General features: G+C 40.2%; 1 protein-coding gene across 5 annotated transcripts in view; it reads left to right on the forward strand.

Annotated features, from left to right (window-relative positions):
• Positions 1–19,436, forward strand: part of NRP1 (neuropilin 1) — a 290,386-nt gene that overhangs the window by 74,346 nt on the left and 196,604 nt on the right. The window lies entirely within an intron of this gene.

Consider the following 19,436-nt stretch of genomic DNA (forward strand, 5'->3'; position numbering starts at 1 on the left):
TCCAACTATAGGTGTTAAATGTCTGTGGTTTTGTAGAATTAAATTCAGAACCTAACTATAATGTCCCTTTAACCTTTGTTTTTTTCAGTGAATTTCTAAGTTTTTTTAACATAAAGGATTTTAATAATTAAACATTATTCCAACCCCCTCTGCCCATGGCCTTTGCCCATGTGCGGCAGGGGTTGGTTGCCAGACCCTTATAACCACCCAACCCAGCGCCACACTCAGCCTTTGGTCATCCGTAGCGCAGGTCGGCCACAGGGCCTGTCTCTCTCAGTGGATCTGTGAGTGGGCGTGTGAGTGTCTGAGTGGGTGCATGACTGTCTGAGTGGGTGTGTGAGTGGGTCATGAGTCTCTGAGTGTGTATATGAGTGAAAGTATTAGCGTATGAATGATTCTCTGGTTTCTCTTTCAATTTTTTTCACATTTGTGAATATTTTGTGAATAATTTGCGTATTTTCATGAATTTTCACAAATATCGCACATGGTGATGCAACATCATTTCAAACCCATAAATTTCCCCTAACATACACCTATATTATGCCCCTGGGGTCAGGGTACCGTCGCCCAGGCCCCTAATGCCACTTTCAGTTAGGATTTTCACCCCTGGGGACTGTGTCTCATGAAATAAAATGGCAGCCACAAAGTTCTAGTCAGGTTGCTATCAGCAAATTACAGCACTTCTTTTCGCATGGGCATTCCCGAAAATTCACAAATTACCACAAATATTTGCAAAATAACCACAAAGTTGCAGCTGCCAGAGATATACAAGTTTGGATTTCCCTAAATTTCTCAAAAACTACCGAATGGATTTACACCAAATACGTGAAAGCACAATCTGCATACCAAAAGCTAGCTTTCTGCCAAAGGTGGTGTAATTCTGTCCAGTGGTTCAAGCTGTTGCCTTGTTCAAATGTCCAAAGGGAAACACAACTTTTTTGACCCCCTCTCCCTTTTTCTCATCTACCGCTGGACAGATCACCCCAAAACTTTCAACGTGCAACAAGAATCACTGGCACACTTAAAAAATTAAAAAATGTACATTCGTCAAAGGACACCAAAGATATAGTCAAGTAAAAAACGCTTTTTTTAATGGAAACACGGTCCTAACTATAACTACCTAGTGGCGACTGCCACTAGGTAACATATATATATATATATATATAGACATAGATAGCTATAGATATAGATATATACATATACTTACCATCACTAAATTCTGGCAGTCAGTACCAGGTTGATCTTAAAAAAACCTTCATATTCTGGTATCAAACTGCTCCAGTAGAGCAGTTTGATGCACTTATTTTTTTTTTAAATAAGTCATTTTTACATTTCCATCTCCTAATCCTTGAGATTGCCTCAAATGACATTCAGGTCAAACGCAATCAAGCAGTTAACTTAATGCGAAGAACATTTACATGTTTCAAAGGTCAATGTGGCGGTTGCAAAAAAAACAAAAAAGAAACAGAATTTTCCACTTCAACACTGGGAAGCGGGCAAACGGAAAATATTTCCTAACCTGGTCCAGATGTTTGGTCCTTCATAGGAGAACTGAATTTTGAGTAATTATCTGCATGTGAATACCCTATAAATACTGTTCTTGGATTTGACATCGGGATAATAAAAAAAAACTTTGTACTGCAAAGTGGTTCCTCTCTGGTGAGCTTGCAGACCCGTGAAGCCTCCTTATTCAACACAAGCATTGCATGTCCATTAAACAGCTAAATTGCGCAGGCCATGCTAGATTATAGTTTTATTAAAAACATTGGTCTTTATAAATTCAAAATGTAGAGGTAAAGGAATGTCTTGTGTAGACATACTCTTTTTTTTAGCTTTCAGAGTAGTGCTTTCTGCATGGGGGGATGATGATGGCGCACAAACCATGAAGAGTAGCATTTAGAGAGCTAGACTCAGCAGACAGTCTTCCCATTATTTTTCCACTAATGCAAAATTAAGGGAACACCTGCTACTGAGAGCACTGTTTTAGTAGTAGAAGTTAGGTATTTTGCACAATCTGAATCAAACCACTCAGAATCAATATTTTTTTCGAGTTTCATGACTTCAATTAATAATAGAGAAGTGAATGATAGAGGTAGGGAGGGGGAAATAGAGGAAACTAAATTGGAAATGGGAAGAATCAAAACAAACATTGGCAAAACCAATAGGTCTAGTCTATGCAAGATATATTGGCTCTGTCAATTTTCTTTTTGCCATTGTGTACTACAGTGCAGCTGCTGTACAGCATGGCTGAAAGTTTAAAAAAGCACTAAGATGCAGTAATTGCTTCCCATGTTGTAGGGCTTTTTAGGTCGAGCATAGCAGCACGCAAAGAGCTGCTTTTCTGACATGTTGGGATGCATCTGTGGTTTTAACCACGCCCACCACATGCCCATCACTATCACTTGTTTGTGGGAATGCCTTTCAAAAATCCTTTGTTTTCATTGGTAACTGTTTTACATTTGTCCCTCCTTAGGGCAGTTTTGTTACCGCCTTGGCCATCGACCCTGTTACATGGCTAATTGCACATTTACCAATAACTTTGACTGCGAGCAAACTTCTTTTTCCTTTTGTCTCTCTCTTCGCGTTCACGGCGGCACTTTGAATCGACTCGCTTATGTCAAGAGTTTTAATTTTTATTTTCAGTGTGTGTGTGGCAAGAATAGTCCAGTTAGGAATTTACAATGCTAACAGCGCTACCTCGAGCAAACGCGAGACCCGTTACATTGCAAATATTTGTTTTATCTTTCAACCATGCTACCAGCAACCACACTGCTGTGCAGCATTGCTAAAAAACATTGACAAAGCCAATAAATCCCACAGTGGCAAGCCTTGCTGGCTTTGCCAATGCTTGTTTTTCCTGGTTTTGGGGGCAGGGCTAGCAACAGAGTAGGAGAGGACACGCCAAGCAAGAGGGTGGGGGAGTTAAGAAGGGGCAAGAATGTGGGGAAGCAAGAAGGAGAGGGCGCTATCCAAGCAATGCAGGAGGGCTGTGCGGTTATGGTGCTAGTAACACTGCGAGACAAAAGGGGAGCCATAAAAAGGAGGAAGTGTGGATGCATAGCAGTACAGGAAGGAGATAAGAAATAAAAAAGAGAAGGTGTGAAAGAGCAGTCTGAAGGAAGAGGAAGACTAAAAATAGACGTCAAGAGGCAATACAGAGCGAGAGCATGGAGAGGAAAGTTGAAAAGAAGAAGGAACAGAAAGGCTTAGGACTTGCCGAAAATGTGAGTAGAGAGGAGAAGAATGGAGGCATAGAGAGATTCAGGATGACAAAAAAGGGGAGGAAAGTGACGGAGGTTCAAAACAAGAGCATAGTGAAAGGCACGACAAAGGGAATGGCGGGTAGGTTTGAGATATGGGAGAAGTAGGAGATATGAGGCATGGGGGAGGTAGAAGTTGGGGTAATGCATGAGGAAAGATGATTTAAGTCAGTGAAGACTGAAAGGGTTCTGATTTACAACACTGATTATACATCTTGTTTCATTGTCCATGCTCACAGCTTCCTGCCAATTGAAGGATTGGTTTCATCTGCTGAGGTAGTAGTATGTATCGTGATATCAGTGAGGTGCCACATAAGGTCTGCACAATGACTGAGCCTCTTGTCCACCTTCCTCTCCCCAATTGTCTGCAGTTGCAGTATAAACCTGAGACGGGCTTCATTCACAGGGTACAATCCTGATCAGAAATAGCTGCTGCAAAGAATAAGAGAACCTGGCCAAAAGTTTTTTTGTTGTCTGTGATCTGAGTTTTTTTTCTTCAAATTGAAAATTCTTCACTGAAAAACAACAAAACAACAGGGAGGTACACAGTCATTGCCTAAGACAAAGCAAGGCCATCCTCTTCATGCAGCAACAAATCCGGACATTAATTCCATTAAAATGTTGTTAGCAATCTATCAAGGGTACATTTGGGATGTGAAAAGTCTTATGATAAATCTTAAAAATAGAACAAAAACAAGCAGGGGAGGATTATTTTGGGGGGGGGCAGTCGCGGCTGATGGATGAGCGAGCTCGAGGACGCAGTACAAACTCAGCAGGGATTTGTCGAGTTCTGCCCACAGTCGTTGGTTGTCTAATTTGTAAGATTATTTGTGAAGACAATTCCCCTGATCATGCCATGTGCAACGGCCAATCTGTTCCTAGTCGCAAAGAAATCACAGCAGAGCGCAAGAGCAATCCTTTAACAAGGCATCTGCTAGGGTGTGAAAAGGAAGCAGCAAGGCTGTGTTGTTGTGAGACCGGGGTCTAACAAGAATCTTGCTCAACAGGCCCAGACGAAGAAAATCCTGTTCTATCAACTAAGACGGAGATGATTATACAAAATGGTGAATGACTTAGTTTTCTTGCCCCGACACAGATTTTGCAACCTCTTACCATTCTCCAGGAGCATGATTTCTATTCCACCTGTTTGTACCCAGGACTGGCTTTAGGGTGGTGCAAGCGGTGCAGCAGCACCGTCTGCTGATCTGGATTGGGGGGGCGCTCTACCTTAGGGGGTGCTGAGTTTAACAATAACTTACGAAACTTGTGATTTAAAAGCACCTTCTGAAAAGTTCCTTGTGAGTCCAGCCTTCAGGAAGCAATTACTATGTCAAGGTACCTCTTGTTATTAATGTTCCTGCTAGGGAGAGAGATGGGAGTTTTATCTAGTAGCAGCTTTGACTTGCCATAAAGTAGCGCAGACGATTAGTGTGCCTGCTGCAAAGAACAGAACTATTTTTCATGTGGATAGCTGAGTGGATTAGTAAAGCAAGCCTTCACAAGCGCTTTAAAAAAAATGAATGTATGTGAAAGGGGGGGCTATGGAGAGATGAGGGTAACTTTTGACAGGCGGTAGTGAGGGAATCCGAGGAGGTGGTCGTTTCGGGGGGTCCCAAAAAAGACTGTCGCACAAGGCGCTACCAGCGCTAAAGCCGGCCCTGTTTGTGCTGGTAACATTAGGAGAACTGGTCTTGTCACCTGTACACTTAGGATGGTCTTAGTAACCTCATTGCGGCTGTAGAGATAGTCAAGCCAATGCGCTGGTTGTGTTGATGAAAGCGTGTCTGAGTGTATAGGACTTTGATAACTACATTATCAGAACCACACAATGTGTTGCTGCAGAGTGGGATAGGCACATTTGAAAAATAAAGATCCCGGGCTTTGCGCCAGCATGGTCTGAGTACATTGTTGAAATAACATTCAGCCTCCAGAGAAGGAAGGCTCTCTGCCAATTTTGCTGGCACTGAATTTCCTGGCACGGACTCGTTTTGTTTTATACGAAGAATGGGTATCCGATTAGAAAGGAGTGCAGGGCTGCCTTTAACACTCCCAAGCATAGCCTGCTCTTTTAAAGGAAATGGGTTTGAGTTTAAGAACTGGTACTGATCTAACAGTGTAGCCCACTGGCTTGTTTTGCATTGTAACCCGTTCTGGAGCTTGTGAAGGCAGGTGTCTGGTTAAGAAGAGTATTTCAAGGTCACAGCAATGTCAATTCTGACACCCGTTTCATAGCGCTAGGAAATCATGATGGGTGAATTGAAGAAAGCTCATGCGCACTCTGTGAGGCAGCATTCTGACAGCAGCTGCATTTGGGTCACCACCTGTGAGGTTTTGACCTGGAGTTTTGAAGGACTTTTCTACATTTGTCCTTATTGTGAGTTAGAGGATGCTTCAACAAAGCACTGATTAAAGTCTGGCTTGACTAATAGATCCCAGCCATCAGTTGAATATCTGGATAATCAGAAGTACACTGTTTCGTGTGTGATTCAGTAACGGCTGAGAAGAGCGAGGATTTAGTAATCCAGTTGATCATTAAAAGTTATTAAGCTAGTATGATAACACTGGTGTGTAACAGTTATATGTCAGAATATCGATAGCAAAATTATTGTTTGATATTGTGACCTACATGTCATTTACTAAATTATCACTTCATTTGGTGTAGATTTTTTATTTTGAACTTCTGTGCCACAATATTTTAGAAAATTGTATTTGGGACGCGGTATTCTCTCAGGTGGTATTTAGGCCTCGATATTCTTCAACCATGCCTATGTAATAATTAGACTGAATCCAGGTGGGCAAATGCAGGCTCTGATATTACCAGGGATGTTCAAAAGGAGGACCTTTGAGTTAGGTATAAGGGAACAGGTTATTTCTGACACAAGTGTTGTCAAGTTTGATTCCTGTGTGAGGATGACAGGCTTGCAGCAATTGGCACCTGTGGATGATACATATGGGGCAACATGAGACCAGTGAGTTCTCTAAGGCGTGAGGCGACATCTGTGTGTGAGGCAGGGGAGCCTGAATGCTGCAGTGTTCTGGAACACTCTAGGCTCCTTTAGCAATAAGTCAACAGTTATGATATATGTGATATGGCCATACTTGATTTCACCACTGTTGTCAGTGACACTGTTATATGTGATGCCTTATGTGTCATGTCTTCAGCAATGCAGATGCAGTATTGTAGTTCCTGTCACATCATGCCAAGCATTATTATGAACTAAAAGTCTCATTTTGACTTTTATCTGCAGTGAATACCAATATATATGTAAGTAACGCTAAGAAAACGCTTTGGCCGCCAGTATTCCTTATTATTGTAATTGGTGTAAAGCAGCACCCACAGAATAAGAAGAACAGCCAATTTTGTTTGAAAACCCAAAGGGTGTACTAGAATACAATATTTGTCATCATGAGAATCTAGTTATTCTCTGGTCTGGTGCGTCATCCAAAAGATTTGCTCGTATCAGCGCTAATGCATTCCTTACAGACATCCCTGCTGCATACACCAGCACCACAGGCACAGGATCAAACACCAAATCTTGAAACGTGTGGTTTTAGTTTTATTAGTGTGACATCTGACTACCTGTTTTAATACTTACCTTCATATGAGTGCGCAACAGGGAGATAGACATGATGTTATCCCTTGGGGCAGCCTCCCTGGTCCATCTATCACACCCCTGCATGGTATACTGGTTTTTCTTTTGGTCTGAGCAACAGTTGGGTGCCATCCTATTTTTTTGCCTGCATTTTGTGCTAACCTTTTTGGATTTTCATGGACAGATGCTACCATTCATGATAAAGTTCATCTGCTTTAAGACATTCGGAAATATGAACTTGTATTTTTGGATCTGTGTCTGACATTGGCCCAGGAGGGCTAATCATGATGGGACTGAAATTAGTTTCTCATCTTCCCACCACTTTTATCACTGTTTTTAAAGGTCAGTGTCAATCATTTCCATATAGCGGCAACAGAACGTCTAACTACATTTATGTTCCATTCAGGGTCTCATTACATGTGCCCCACAATCAGCTGGGAATTATGCTGGCCCCACTGCAGTACTAATACTTGGGGTGCCAGTAACTGGGGGTGGGGGGAGGTGATTGCAAGTTTATTACAAGTTGGACCCCCAGGTGTACCCCTTAGAATTTAAGAATGTTGAGATAATCTTGAATTCCGTCCTGATTCCCTAGTTAATCCTTATTTTTTCCCCGTATTTCACCAAGGCACTCCACCTGATTTTAGTAGATGGGATATCTGGGTGTAATGTGGGCAATGTACGTTTGATATGTCTGCTGTCCAAAACAAAAGTGCCACCCTGTGATGCTGTGAACGAAGAAAAAGTCGAGCAGTTCAACCACTGGATTTCAAGCTTTCATCCTGTCACATTTGCAGCTGCATTTATGTATTGCTGCAAGAGATTTTCTCTGTGGAATTTATGACAGCTCTCTATTTCAAGCTGAGAAAATCTCTGCACTACTTGTCATATTTTTTTCCTTCCATTCAAATAGACAATGGCCTCTCTCGATGAGACTTCACCTCCGCATATCCCCCTGGTGGCTTTCTAAAGGTTTCAGAAGATGGGTAGTTTTCCATAAGTCGAGATTGAGCAAAAATCAATATTATATTGTATACCCTACAGGTGTATAATAATTATTATATTTGTGAAGATTTTTCTATAACACACAGAATTTTGCCTGTTATTATTTTTCTATTTTCTTCCATGGAAGATGTTTTCTAAATGGATCGATCTGAGAAAGATCAATGCACTTATAGAGTCATAGATGGGGCAGCTCATACTTTTGGACTTTCTGTCACTTAAGAAATAACACAAAATTCGATCAACTCCATCAATTTGCTACGTATTATATCTATTAGTCCCCATATTCTATACATTCGTCTACTGAGGTTCGAAGTCACTAAGTGTTAAGGTTAGTTTTATGAAACTGTTGTTTTTCAGCGAGCAAGCAAGCTGTTCCACAGTGTTGCAATAAAGATGTACAGTGACTATTTTTTATCAAATACAATGCTGACTTCTGTCAAGATGAATTATGCCGGGGGAAACAAGGGCCTACTACCATTTTAAAAGTGTGTCCTTCTGTTTACTCAAGGGGTAGGCAGCATTTTGACGTTTCCTAACAGCATCACTGCTCCAATTCACAGTACCCATAATACTTACCTAATAAACGGCCTGCTCCCAGAAAATTGCCTGCAGACTACTGATAATCTGACACACAAACTAATAAATGCTTGCTGGTACTCATATAAAAAATGAGTACAGTTTATGATCCGATAACGCTTGACTTAAACCCAAATGCCAATGAGTTGTGGTGCACACACCTTCCTGAATAAACATACATAAACATGGTTTACTGGATGTGAGTCTCCCGCCATCTATACTATACAGTGTGAGCTTCATTACCACCAAAAATGTAGCAGGGCCTTGCTTAATTCTGACGTGATTGGTTTACGTTTGACGACTTTTTCTAGCGGAATGAAGTATAAAATTATTATTTTCATAAACGTATGGATTTTGCGACATGTTAGCAACAACTGCTATAGTGTCTTCTATTGTACCCCATAATTGTTGACTTCGTTGCTTTGGTAATTGTATATCAGTGCTTAATTTGAGCCAGTGGTTGCCAATGGAGGGGCGGGAACACTCATTTTTTGTGGATTGACATTTATTTTTCCTCATCGGACATTTACCAAGGAATGGAAAAATGTATAAAGGGAAAGAAGGAGGAAGAGAAAGTAAGAAAAGCTGTCTCCAGGGGAGGAAGCAGGAAACTTCAAGAGTGAGATAAAATGGCAGGGAGTGTCTGGCAGTGAATTAAAGAGGCCTGAAGTGGAATCAGGACTACTCAACCTTGGTATTCGGCGCTCTAACATTTAACAGCTAGTGCAGGCTTCTGAGCAGCATTTTGGACACCTAACAAATTAAGCACTGTTGTATATATTTGTAATGAACCGGCTAATAGCCATACTGGTTTGTCTATGTGATGAGTTGATTTTATTGTTATCATATGCCACTGCATGCCACTAAGACAACTTCATGGACTACGAAACAATGAAGCTTACAAAATAAGAACAAGTAAGTAAAGAGATAGAAGGTAACAAAAAGGATACATCTATATATATCAGTTGATGTATCTGGAGGTCATCGCTTGCTGTCATTCATTGAGAAGCAAACTGGCCTTCTATGCACCCGATTCCTTTATTCTAATATCCATAATTCTGAAGATGTTTATTAGTCAAACTCAAGAAATAGTTAATTAGGTCCATTAGTTTGTGTGCCCTGCTGTGTATGATGAGCAATGCCAAGTGTACTTCAAAGGAGTCGTCAACTCATTGACCCTGTTTGCACCCATTCTCGGTCCATGAACTGGACATTTCCACGCAAAACCCATGTAGTGATACCACAGGAAATTACTGCATATCTTCATAGCAAAAAAAGTTAGCAAATAGTCAGATGTACAATGGTGTGTAACTGTTTTGAGACAATGGACAGCAAAACTAAAATATAGACCACATTGCCAGTGCTAAGAGTAGCATTATACACTTGACTGCACATTTTTGCAAGAAGAGTTGCCTTGTTAGATATTCAATCCATTCTTTTTAATCAGAGTAGAATCTTGGCCTTTTGCCTCGCCTTTTGTTTGATAAGGTGGCCTACAAGAAATGTAGTTTGAGCTCTCTTCGTTTCTCACTTATTGAAAGGTTTGTTCAAAGTTGACCTTTAACTTTATCACTGGTGTACTTTTGTGACAGATGGTTCACGGAGTCAAATATTAATTGGTTGGGAAAATGTAAATGTTATGCTCTGCATTTTAGGTTAACTCATATTTGAGTCATGAAAGGTACGATGGGTGACATCAGCTTTAATTATCCTCTAATTTTCAATCTACTGTAATCAGCCCTCTCCTAAATATCATCCAACCAAAACATCCTAATTTTTCAATATTGCAGACCCATGACTTGTTCTCCTTGATGTCATTCTACATAACTAGTGAATTTCCACACATCATGTCTTTTATATGATTTCCTGACATTTAAAGAATTTTCCTTCTTTAGTTTGCTTTCTCCCCTCTCCCCCATTTTCTTTTGCAGTAATTCACATGGCCTTTATATTGTCCTCCTCCATGAGTGTCCAGCTTAATGAAAGAAGCAAGACTCCTCCATATCCGATATAGAGAGACAATATTATGACATTATACAAATATCCTTAGATTTGATACCTGGGCCATTGTTTTTAATCCTTGTCTTATATTTGGTAGAAACTCCAAGCACCAGGGCGTACCATTCTAAATATACTTGAGTAGAAATCTTTCATAATTATATATAGTTTCAGTTTTACAGCAGTTCCACTGATCTGCTTGCCTTCTTAAGATTCTTCTCTGTTGAAACATGTGCTCTCGCTTCCCTCTTGCCCTTCGAAATTAGATTGTTCTGGGGCGTGTGACACATAATAAATAAATTCCTACACATATTTATATATTTTTTGCAGCATTACATAGAGTTAACTCTTTTTTGGGGATGCTCTACATGGCATGATAGAAATTATGTAGTTTGAGATTCATTTATGTTGTTTCAACTGTCTTTGACAAGTTTACGTTGTATTTTTTTGTTTGAAGGTAAAAGTGGTAGTCTGAGTTTTGAATTTATTTCCACCAAACCAGCCCGCAGTGGTCACTTAAAGAAAGTATGAGGCTTGCTGCACTAGGAAGGAATCCTAACCTGCGTTTTAATGATGTGTCACACGGCCAACGCAGAGGCCTGTACTGTTTGTTAAAGCCCAATCATGCGTAGGAGGATTATAGTCTCAGGCGAGTGGACCGGACTGGTGACACATACTTGGGTTGTAATCAACACTTTCCGCTGACTCGATGTAACCTTGAGAAATATAGTTTAACTCCCTGAGCTTCAGTGGAGCTGGCTGTAATTTAGAAAAGATAATATTGTTTGGTGCACAGGGGTCAATTGCTGAAATGGCGGCATTACTGCGGCGAGCTAGTGGGTGTGGGTAACCCCTGAGGTTCCATTAAAACGATACCTTCCTGCTCCAATTGAACACTCTCAGCTTTTTAGAGCAATTTTCTTGCTACATTTATGGTGTTGCATGAATTCTGCTTAATTATTCATTGGCGTTGCTACTGTAATTTGATAGAGTACTGTATTGTGTTTGTACACGGCCCGGATTTTGTGTTTCGGTGCCATCTTCCTAAAATGATTTCCCGACTCTTGTTGCTCTAGATGCAAAGTAAATCCGGTTTCTACTATGACGACTGGCAAGCACTTTCATCTACATACAAACATGCTGGTGCCAGTCACATTTCGCCTGGTTTGAAACATGACAACGGTGGAGCAATGCACATTTCACCCGGTTTCAAAAATGACAGAAAAAGGATTGTGCCACCTCCTTGCACATTTGTCTGTCCTGGGCAGGGCGGTACCAGAAGGGCTGGTCTGACAGGTCACTCTGTGGACCTAATTTTTTGGCTGTGTGTGTACCAATTTTATGGTCAGGTGGGTAGTTTTTTTACAGATTCCCCAAACATTACCTGCAGCAAGCACTGATGCATGGATTCCCAATACCTTGCAAAACACTTATACAGTGTGTCTTTACATTTACTAATGGAGACCACTTTAATTTTGGTGCCCAGGCCTGTTTTCTGTCCCCCTGGTCCCGAGGTGTGTCAGTTAATAGTAAATAAGGGGAAACTACCGTTGTCCAGAAGCTGAGCTGTGAGGCAAGATTTATCAGCATAAGCTTGTGTTATCTCAGCTCTCCAACCATTACAATAACACATCACCCACTCTTGCAAACATCAAACCCTACTGGATCTCTAACCCATTACTCGCATATCTCCTGTACCCTAGAGCAATACATTCTGCTACTAATTCCTGGACAAGCAGTTTCGCGGACTCAAGTGCACAGGGATCCTGCTGATTGTCTTCTGCTTCGATTGTGGGGAAAGGGCCACACTCCAATAATGCAGTGGGTTTTGTTTGGATTGCAGGGAAGGAGCCATGTGACAAACACTGCTGTATGTGTTCTGTTTAGATTGCGAATAAAGAGCCATGCTCCAAATACTGCTGACCGTGTTTTGCTTACATTGCAACGAAGGAGCCAGGCTTCAAATGCTGCTGAAAGTGCTAGTCCAGCAATGCGTGGGGAGGCCCATTGGAAACATTGGGAGTGTCACTTTAACACCTGCCTTGGGCATGCGTCAAAAATGAAAGGAAAAATGATGCAGTGAAATCTCATAAATTTCACTGCTCCATTTTTCTGGGCCTCCCAACGGGGGGGGGATGCACCCTTGCATATATTATGCCTGGCACAGGCATAATGTGGCACCAGGAGTCACAAGATGGTGCAGTACTTGTATTGCGCCACTTTGTAAGTCAGGCTCAGGGAACAGGCGTCCTTGATGCTGCCTTAGCATAAAAAACAATTACCACTAGGGCGGCGCAACGGGGAGCTAGGGGCTTCTAAATATGCACCTAAATGTACTCCAGCCCAGCCTTGGACAAACTCTAGTACCTCACAAGGCCACTCACAGGTACTGCAGTACACTGTCATCAAAAATAATGGAGGAAGTGACATTATAATCCCCCATAGGAAAATAGGTTAATATAATTGAATTATTTCAAGTTTTAAATTCTATGTATGTTTTTATGTCTCAAAAGTATGTAAAATTAATAATTAAATAGTTTATAATTTACAAATTAAATGTTAACTTAATTATAAATGCATTCAACTTCAAATCTAATTTACATTAATTAAGCACAAATTTCTAATGAATTTTACTATATTTTTTTTAAACTGCTATGTTCGGTGTTTTTATTTTAGTTTATTTAAAAATTAATCTTTATAATATAAATGAATAGAGGTAAATTATTTTATTAATTGGTAAACATTCATTTTGAAGACACAGTGTGTTCTAACATTTTATTTTACTAGTTCTAAAGCAAAAATAAGTAGTTTAATTTATTTAAAATGGATATTTTCCTAAAAAAACATATTTTTAAATACTAATAAACTTCAATCATGTTCCCTCTTCTTTCCCATGGGCAGATCTACATTGTAGTGGCTGAGATCCCCCTTTAGTGGCAAATATCTCAACCACAGTGGTGGTGATCTCCACCCAGGTCTACTTGCCGAAAGTACTCACAAGTAGTAACATTGCATTCATAAATTTGACACCACTCCCTCGTTTTTTTAAGTTTGGATACATGAAAGACTACACTTTTGAGTACATTTACTGTTGGAAATGGTGAGTAGCCAAAAGTAGTATACTTATTTCAAAGTTTAAGAGAAATTTACATGTGCAGACTTACTCATATGTAAATTTACCATTGTTAATAGGCCTCAGTATAATTAAGATGATAATAATGGATCAGACAGTTCCATTGATGGTCTTCCCATAGCTACATGAAAGAGCACCCAGGAAGAGCAGGCACTGTGATGTTGGATTTTGCTATTCAAAATCAAATAGCATTGCATAACACAACAAGTTGTACACCGATGTGGAAGGTACCATCACAATCTATAAACACATTTTTACTGTCTACAAATTTAGGGAAGCAGACAAAAACATTGAACTGCAGACATGTATTTGCCTGGATGACTGGTCAATAGGCCTCAATCTTTCCATAGGAATAGGAAGGCTGTAAGTGGAACCACAAATCACCAAGGACTCTTTGTCTAATCATAGAAATTAATGTGGTTAGAGGCTGCCTTTTGTGAAAGACAGTGGAATGCTGCATGTGCTTCAAAAACACAAATACAGGATCTGGGGACATTTTTCTCTACTGGACATGATAATTCAATTACCAATCAACAAATCTAAGCAGACAAGCAGTTCCTCGTCTCTTTTCAAGACCTAGCAATGGAACCGCTAACATGGATTACATGATGAGCATTTGGCACTAAAGCCATCAGATACATGGGGAAAAAAGCAGTAAATTTAATATTTCCCATATTTAATGCTTACAGTTCCATCAATGTCTCCTCTATTGTCCGTAAAATGTACACCGATGCCAGGGTACGATTTTAACTGATGAGGTAATGTCATATTTGAAATTTAAAGAGTCATAACCTGTCCACTTTAACTAGTGATATCATCTTTGCAATTTTCCAGTGGGACTTTGTGTAAACATTAGTAATGCGCCATGCCAGGCTTGCAAGAGGGTTGTTAAGGATGACATTAGCCATCATGAAGACTTCTTTTTTCTTTGATCTCATTTCGGTTGTCAGATACTGTTATGTTGCAGGCGATTTTAAGCATTCCTGAAATTAATGTATCAGAGGTTCTGACCCTGGTAGTGGTTGGAAATAGAATAAAGGGTTTGTGTAAATTGATTATAGCAGGTTTATGTCAGATTTAAAAACAAATGGCAAGGCAAAGTGGCCTTTGCTGGCTTAGCAGCAGTGAGCTTGGAAAGCCGGGTGCGTTTTCTTCAACTTGACATCTTGCAGAAATGTTAATTTCAGAAGGACAGATAAAGAGCATTTTGTGGGGTTTAGTCATACACCATTGAACATTGGCCAAATGGTAATTAGTGTTCTAAGTGGTAACATTAGTCTGAAAATATGACAAAAGATAATCTGTTTAATATATTGTCATAGTATTGTTTTTCTTGGCTCTGCTATAGAAAGTTGGAGACTGACTCACACATCTGATCAACAGGGTCACTGTCCCACTCAGTGACATCCCAAGATAGTTTTTAATCCCTGGGATGAGACATTCTTCTTTACATCACGGAAAGCATTGTGCCAACTGGGCGGGCCAAAATCAGGCTATGTCGTCCACCAGGGAAAGTCAACCAGTTCCAATGGTATCTGATTCAAGACTGCTAACAGAACAACACTGTCTCCACCCAAAACCCATATCAGTTGTCATTTGTAGCTGAAAAGGACATGAATCTTGATAAGGCTGAGCTATATTAAAAAAGCAAAGATTATCTCTTGCCGTGATGATTAGCCAAGTCTTGCTGCCTGTTACTTGCAGCTTTTCAACAACATAAAGCAAATGACGGCAAAGGGTGGTATGTAGTGTAATTTGTTAACTGCCCATCACCGAAGCATGTAAGGCACGCTTAGTTTTGCGATATGCAGAAATCACAGTACTATTAGGTTTGGTTCTTGGTTTAAGCACAAAATGCTTTGCCATTAACTTATCTATCAAATTATAGTTTAACATCTGGACATTAGGGTTAGAAACAAATGATCACTATAGTTCGTTTCCAAGCACCCAATACAGAAAGGGCCATTCATTACACTTATGGCTTATATTATTCCAAACCGTAACAATTCTGTCTTGTTACAGAGGTTTCTTGAAATCTTACTGTCACCATTTATTGAGGCAGTCTACTCACATTAAAGGTTGTAAGTAAGGGCTGGAGTTACAGAGTAGTGTGTCAGGACGTACAATCCCACTCATTCCAGGACTGCTGAGCCTTGGCACAAGGAACCCCATTTGCTTTCTCTAATAGAATGGTGGTTGCTATAAGAGGTCTCCATACATTCTTCTGGTGACAAAGCCTTGCTGACTGTAAAGGCGGTTTTCAAGACTATAGCCTAAAAAATCAAAGAAAGGCCTGTCACGGATCTGACCCACCTGGATCTACATTGCACATCCTTACAGTACGGCCAGTTGATATTTAGACTTTCTATCGATCACCTAAAATTAACAAGGGGTTCTAATGCTGTGAATATGCATGGGGGCACATCAGTAGCTAAAGAATGAACAGCTTTATTTCATGTGCCAGCTGGTTGAGAGTCAATGCTACAATGACACTTGCGAATCCATTTGACATGCTGCCACGTACCTGGTTAAATTCTTCTGGTATCACTTCATGAAACAGCATCCACAAAGCTGTTTGAGCTTCTCTGTTTCTGTGCTAGGCTTGCTGATCCATAGCAAATGCTGTAGGTTACAAACCCCTTTTGAGTCTAATTAAACACCCAGCAATGTCTGATTATTCTTATCTTAGTACCTGGCACATCTCCCACAGTCTTGTAATGAGGCATGGCACTTCAAGCGCTGCTTTCCAACAATTATCATTAGACATGGACACTTCTGAGTCGATCTTATAGCCACCTTCTCATGCACTCCTTTATTTGATTACATTGGCTGTATGCTAAACATGTTTACATTCTTTCTGATTAATAAATACTGTTTCTAAATAAGTGTTGTATTTCCCATGTGTGTTTAGGAGAAAAACAGTGACACCAACAGCAAACAGCCCCCCTTCTTCATTAGAGAGCGATCCATTAGATTCCATATGAGGACTGGCAAAGAAAATAAAGTCAATAAGCAGAGGTAGCTCTGTATACTAGCAATTAATTGGCATCATAAAAAGCAGAAGTATTGATTAAACAAACGGTTTGACTTGCCTTTAGATGTACTACACTTAAGCAGGCGTCAAAATGTAGCACCTGAAAGGAGTGCAATATAGAATATGCAAGAAGCAAATATTGCCCCAAAGCTAAGTTGTTAGGGGAAGTGGGTAGGAAATTGGAAACAGCAAACCATCCCATCACCTGTAGGGTCGAACAGATCTGTGCACCATATGGGCACCACCTCTAAAAGATGTATAAGTAGTACATTGTAGTATAAACAGATTTCCATAACATCTCCTCTTCTAATTCTTTTTGTGTGTCCTGCTCCGGGATTAGGGTTAGCTATATCGACCAGTCCACATTGGTCTGAATCTGGCAGCCAAGTGTTTAAAGGACTCTGCCATTTCACCAGGTCTGAGTCATGCCTATGCCTTTTGAGAGTGGTGATCTAGAACCTACCAGCAGTTACAGAGGTGAGCACTGAATGCTGGTGACTTTACATTCTTCCCTATCTGCATGTCACCCAGCCAAGGAAATATGAGATTATCTAAAATTCATAATGATGACTGGCCTTGAAGGCATTATTGTCTCATAATTGACCTCCATCTCTGTTGTTCATGCCCCAAACCTTGGGTTAGTGTCATTATACCCTAAAATAACGCAAGGAAATCAGTCATGCCCTATTCATCATTCAATTAACCAGAAAATTGAGCCACATTGGTTTGAGAAGCTGCATCTGAAATGTTGTAGATTGTTTACATTTTTTGCTGCTGATCCCAGAAGCCATTGTGGAATCCATTTTATTTCAGGTTCCATTTTGTGACAATCAGTTGGACCAGGCCTGCAGAAGGTGCACAGGCCCTTGGCTTTAAGTGAAATTGAACTGCCTGTACTTAATCTGTTATACCAAGGCCTTGAGAAATGACCAAGCCACAAGTGTTCCTAACAAGCTGTTACTGTGCCTCATGGTAATATGCTTTGCTTTGATGACCATATATGGGCCCTCATTGAGTATAGATTAATAATTGAATACATTTTTGGGAAGTGCCAATGCTGGGCAATGCCCCATTGGCTGTGTATTATTTGTCAACATCTCTGTAACATCTTTATAATTTAGAAAAACCCCAGACAACTTTTGATTTTCGAGTCCGGTCCACACTGGCTCCTAGCTCCACACAGCTGTTGACTAATGGGATATGTTAGAAACATAACCTACTTAATGTCTTTCTCATTTTAGACTTCCACATCATGACTGCTAGGGCCTTTTATTGTGCCTGAAATCCAGCCTGCACTCCGGTGCGTATAAGCCCATAGAGTGAGTCCAAAAAATATATATAATTAAGAAACCAAGTTACAATTGTGCGAATGGTTTGGTGCACTAGAAAAACAGCATAAATTCGCTGGAGGGCTTTAAATGTACTAATCTGAAAATAAACCCGGTCGAGAAAATAAGATGCTCTTAAATGACCACAGTGAGAGGAATTGAGCAATGAAACAATGCGTCCATTGCACAGTGACAGTCTTTACATGGGGGACACGAATTAGAAGGCAGACCACAACTGTCATCAGTCGGAGATTTTTATATAGAGATGAGAGCATATATTTACAGGGTAAAAAACTAAAATATTGTATTTTTCGGAAAGAAAACGAGCCGGAGACATTCTGAATTCATGGTGGAGCGTCACAGTGTGAAAAGAACGCCATCCATAATGTCTTGATAGCACAACCGCCTTAGACAAAGAGACACAATTTAATTATACCGAATTAGACTCATGAGATTTCCTTTTTTCTCAATAATTGGCGACTGGAGCTGGCATTGTCTGCATGCCTAATGCATGCCATTCTTCTTCATCTCTCTATGTTGCCAGATGATGTCTACAGAAATGATGTAGCCATTTTAATGAGTTTCTCCACTAGATTCCTGAAAGTTTGTGCTCCGGTAGAGTAGAAAGTGATTCAACAGATACCCACCACGTAGAGAAATATCATTTGAGTATGTGTTCTGCTACAGCACTGTCTTCATTTTGTGTGCAGTTTAAAATATTCTGCACCATAAGTAACCTGCGTTGAATACCGTAAGAGGCTCTGCAGCACTCTTTAGCAGAATCACAGACGACTCTCGTGGTATGCCCATCGGTAAAGCGTTAATCTTAGTTACATTTACTGTGGAGGCAGTGAAAAATAATAAAGATGTAAATCAGAACAAGGAAGGACTGAATGAAAATTGGTCACTTTGAAAGAAAGTTATCGTTCTTACTACTGCAGTGGAAAGTCAAAGATTCAAATACTGGCAGAGTGGGGTTAACTTTCACCCTTTGGAGGTCGATAAAAGGAGAACCATTAAAAGTATGTATATGTGACATATATAAAACAAGGTATTACTACAAGCTGGTTTTGAGGATAAAAGGTAATTGAGCTGTCATGCAATGCAAAGTGATATGAATTAAAAAGCAACAACATTGCAGTCCAACAAGCATGGTGTCCGGCAAGGCGGGCTAATGACCAGCCCATTGGAAGACTTTTCTAATTGACTGCCACCACATATACGGTTCTCCCGTAGTATCACAGAATATGCAAGCCTTGAAAAAGACTGCATGGCTGATTCGTGTGCAGAGCCACACGTCTCAACTCTTTTTGTTTTCTCTGACAGCTTAGAAAAAGACATAGCAAAAGAGACATCTCTTGTTGAATTAAACAAAATAAAACCTCTAGATGTTTATCTTGCAATAAATTCACACAATCAGTGAATGTAATTAAAATAAGAAAGAACATTTAAAGAAATGCACACTAATATAATTCTGATTGAAAGCGGCTCGAGATTAAAATGAAAATA

This window comes from Pleurodeles waltl, chromosome 10 (assembly GCF_031143425.1).
Source record: "Pleurodeles waltl isolate 20211129_DDA chromosome 10, aPleWal1.hap1.20221129, whole genome shotgun sequence".
In the NCBI taxonomy this organism is placed as follows: domain Eukaryota; kingdom Metazoa; phylum Chordata; class Amphibia; order Caudata; family Salamandridae; genus Pleurodeles; species Pleurodeles waltl.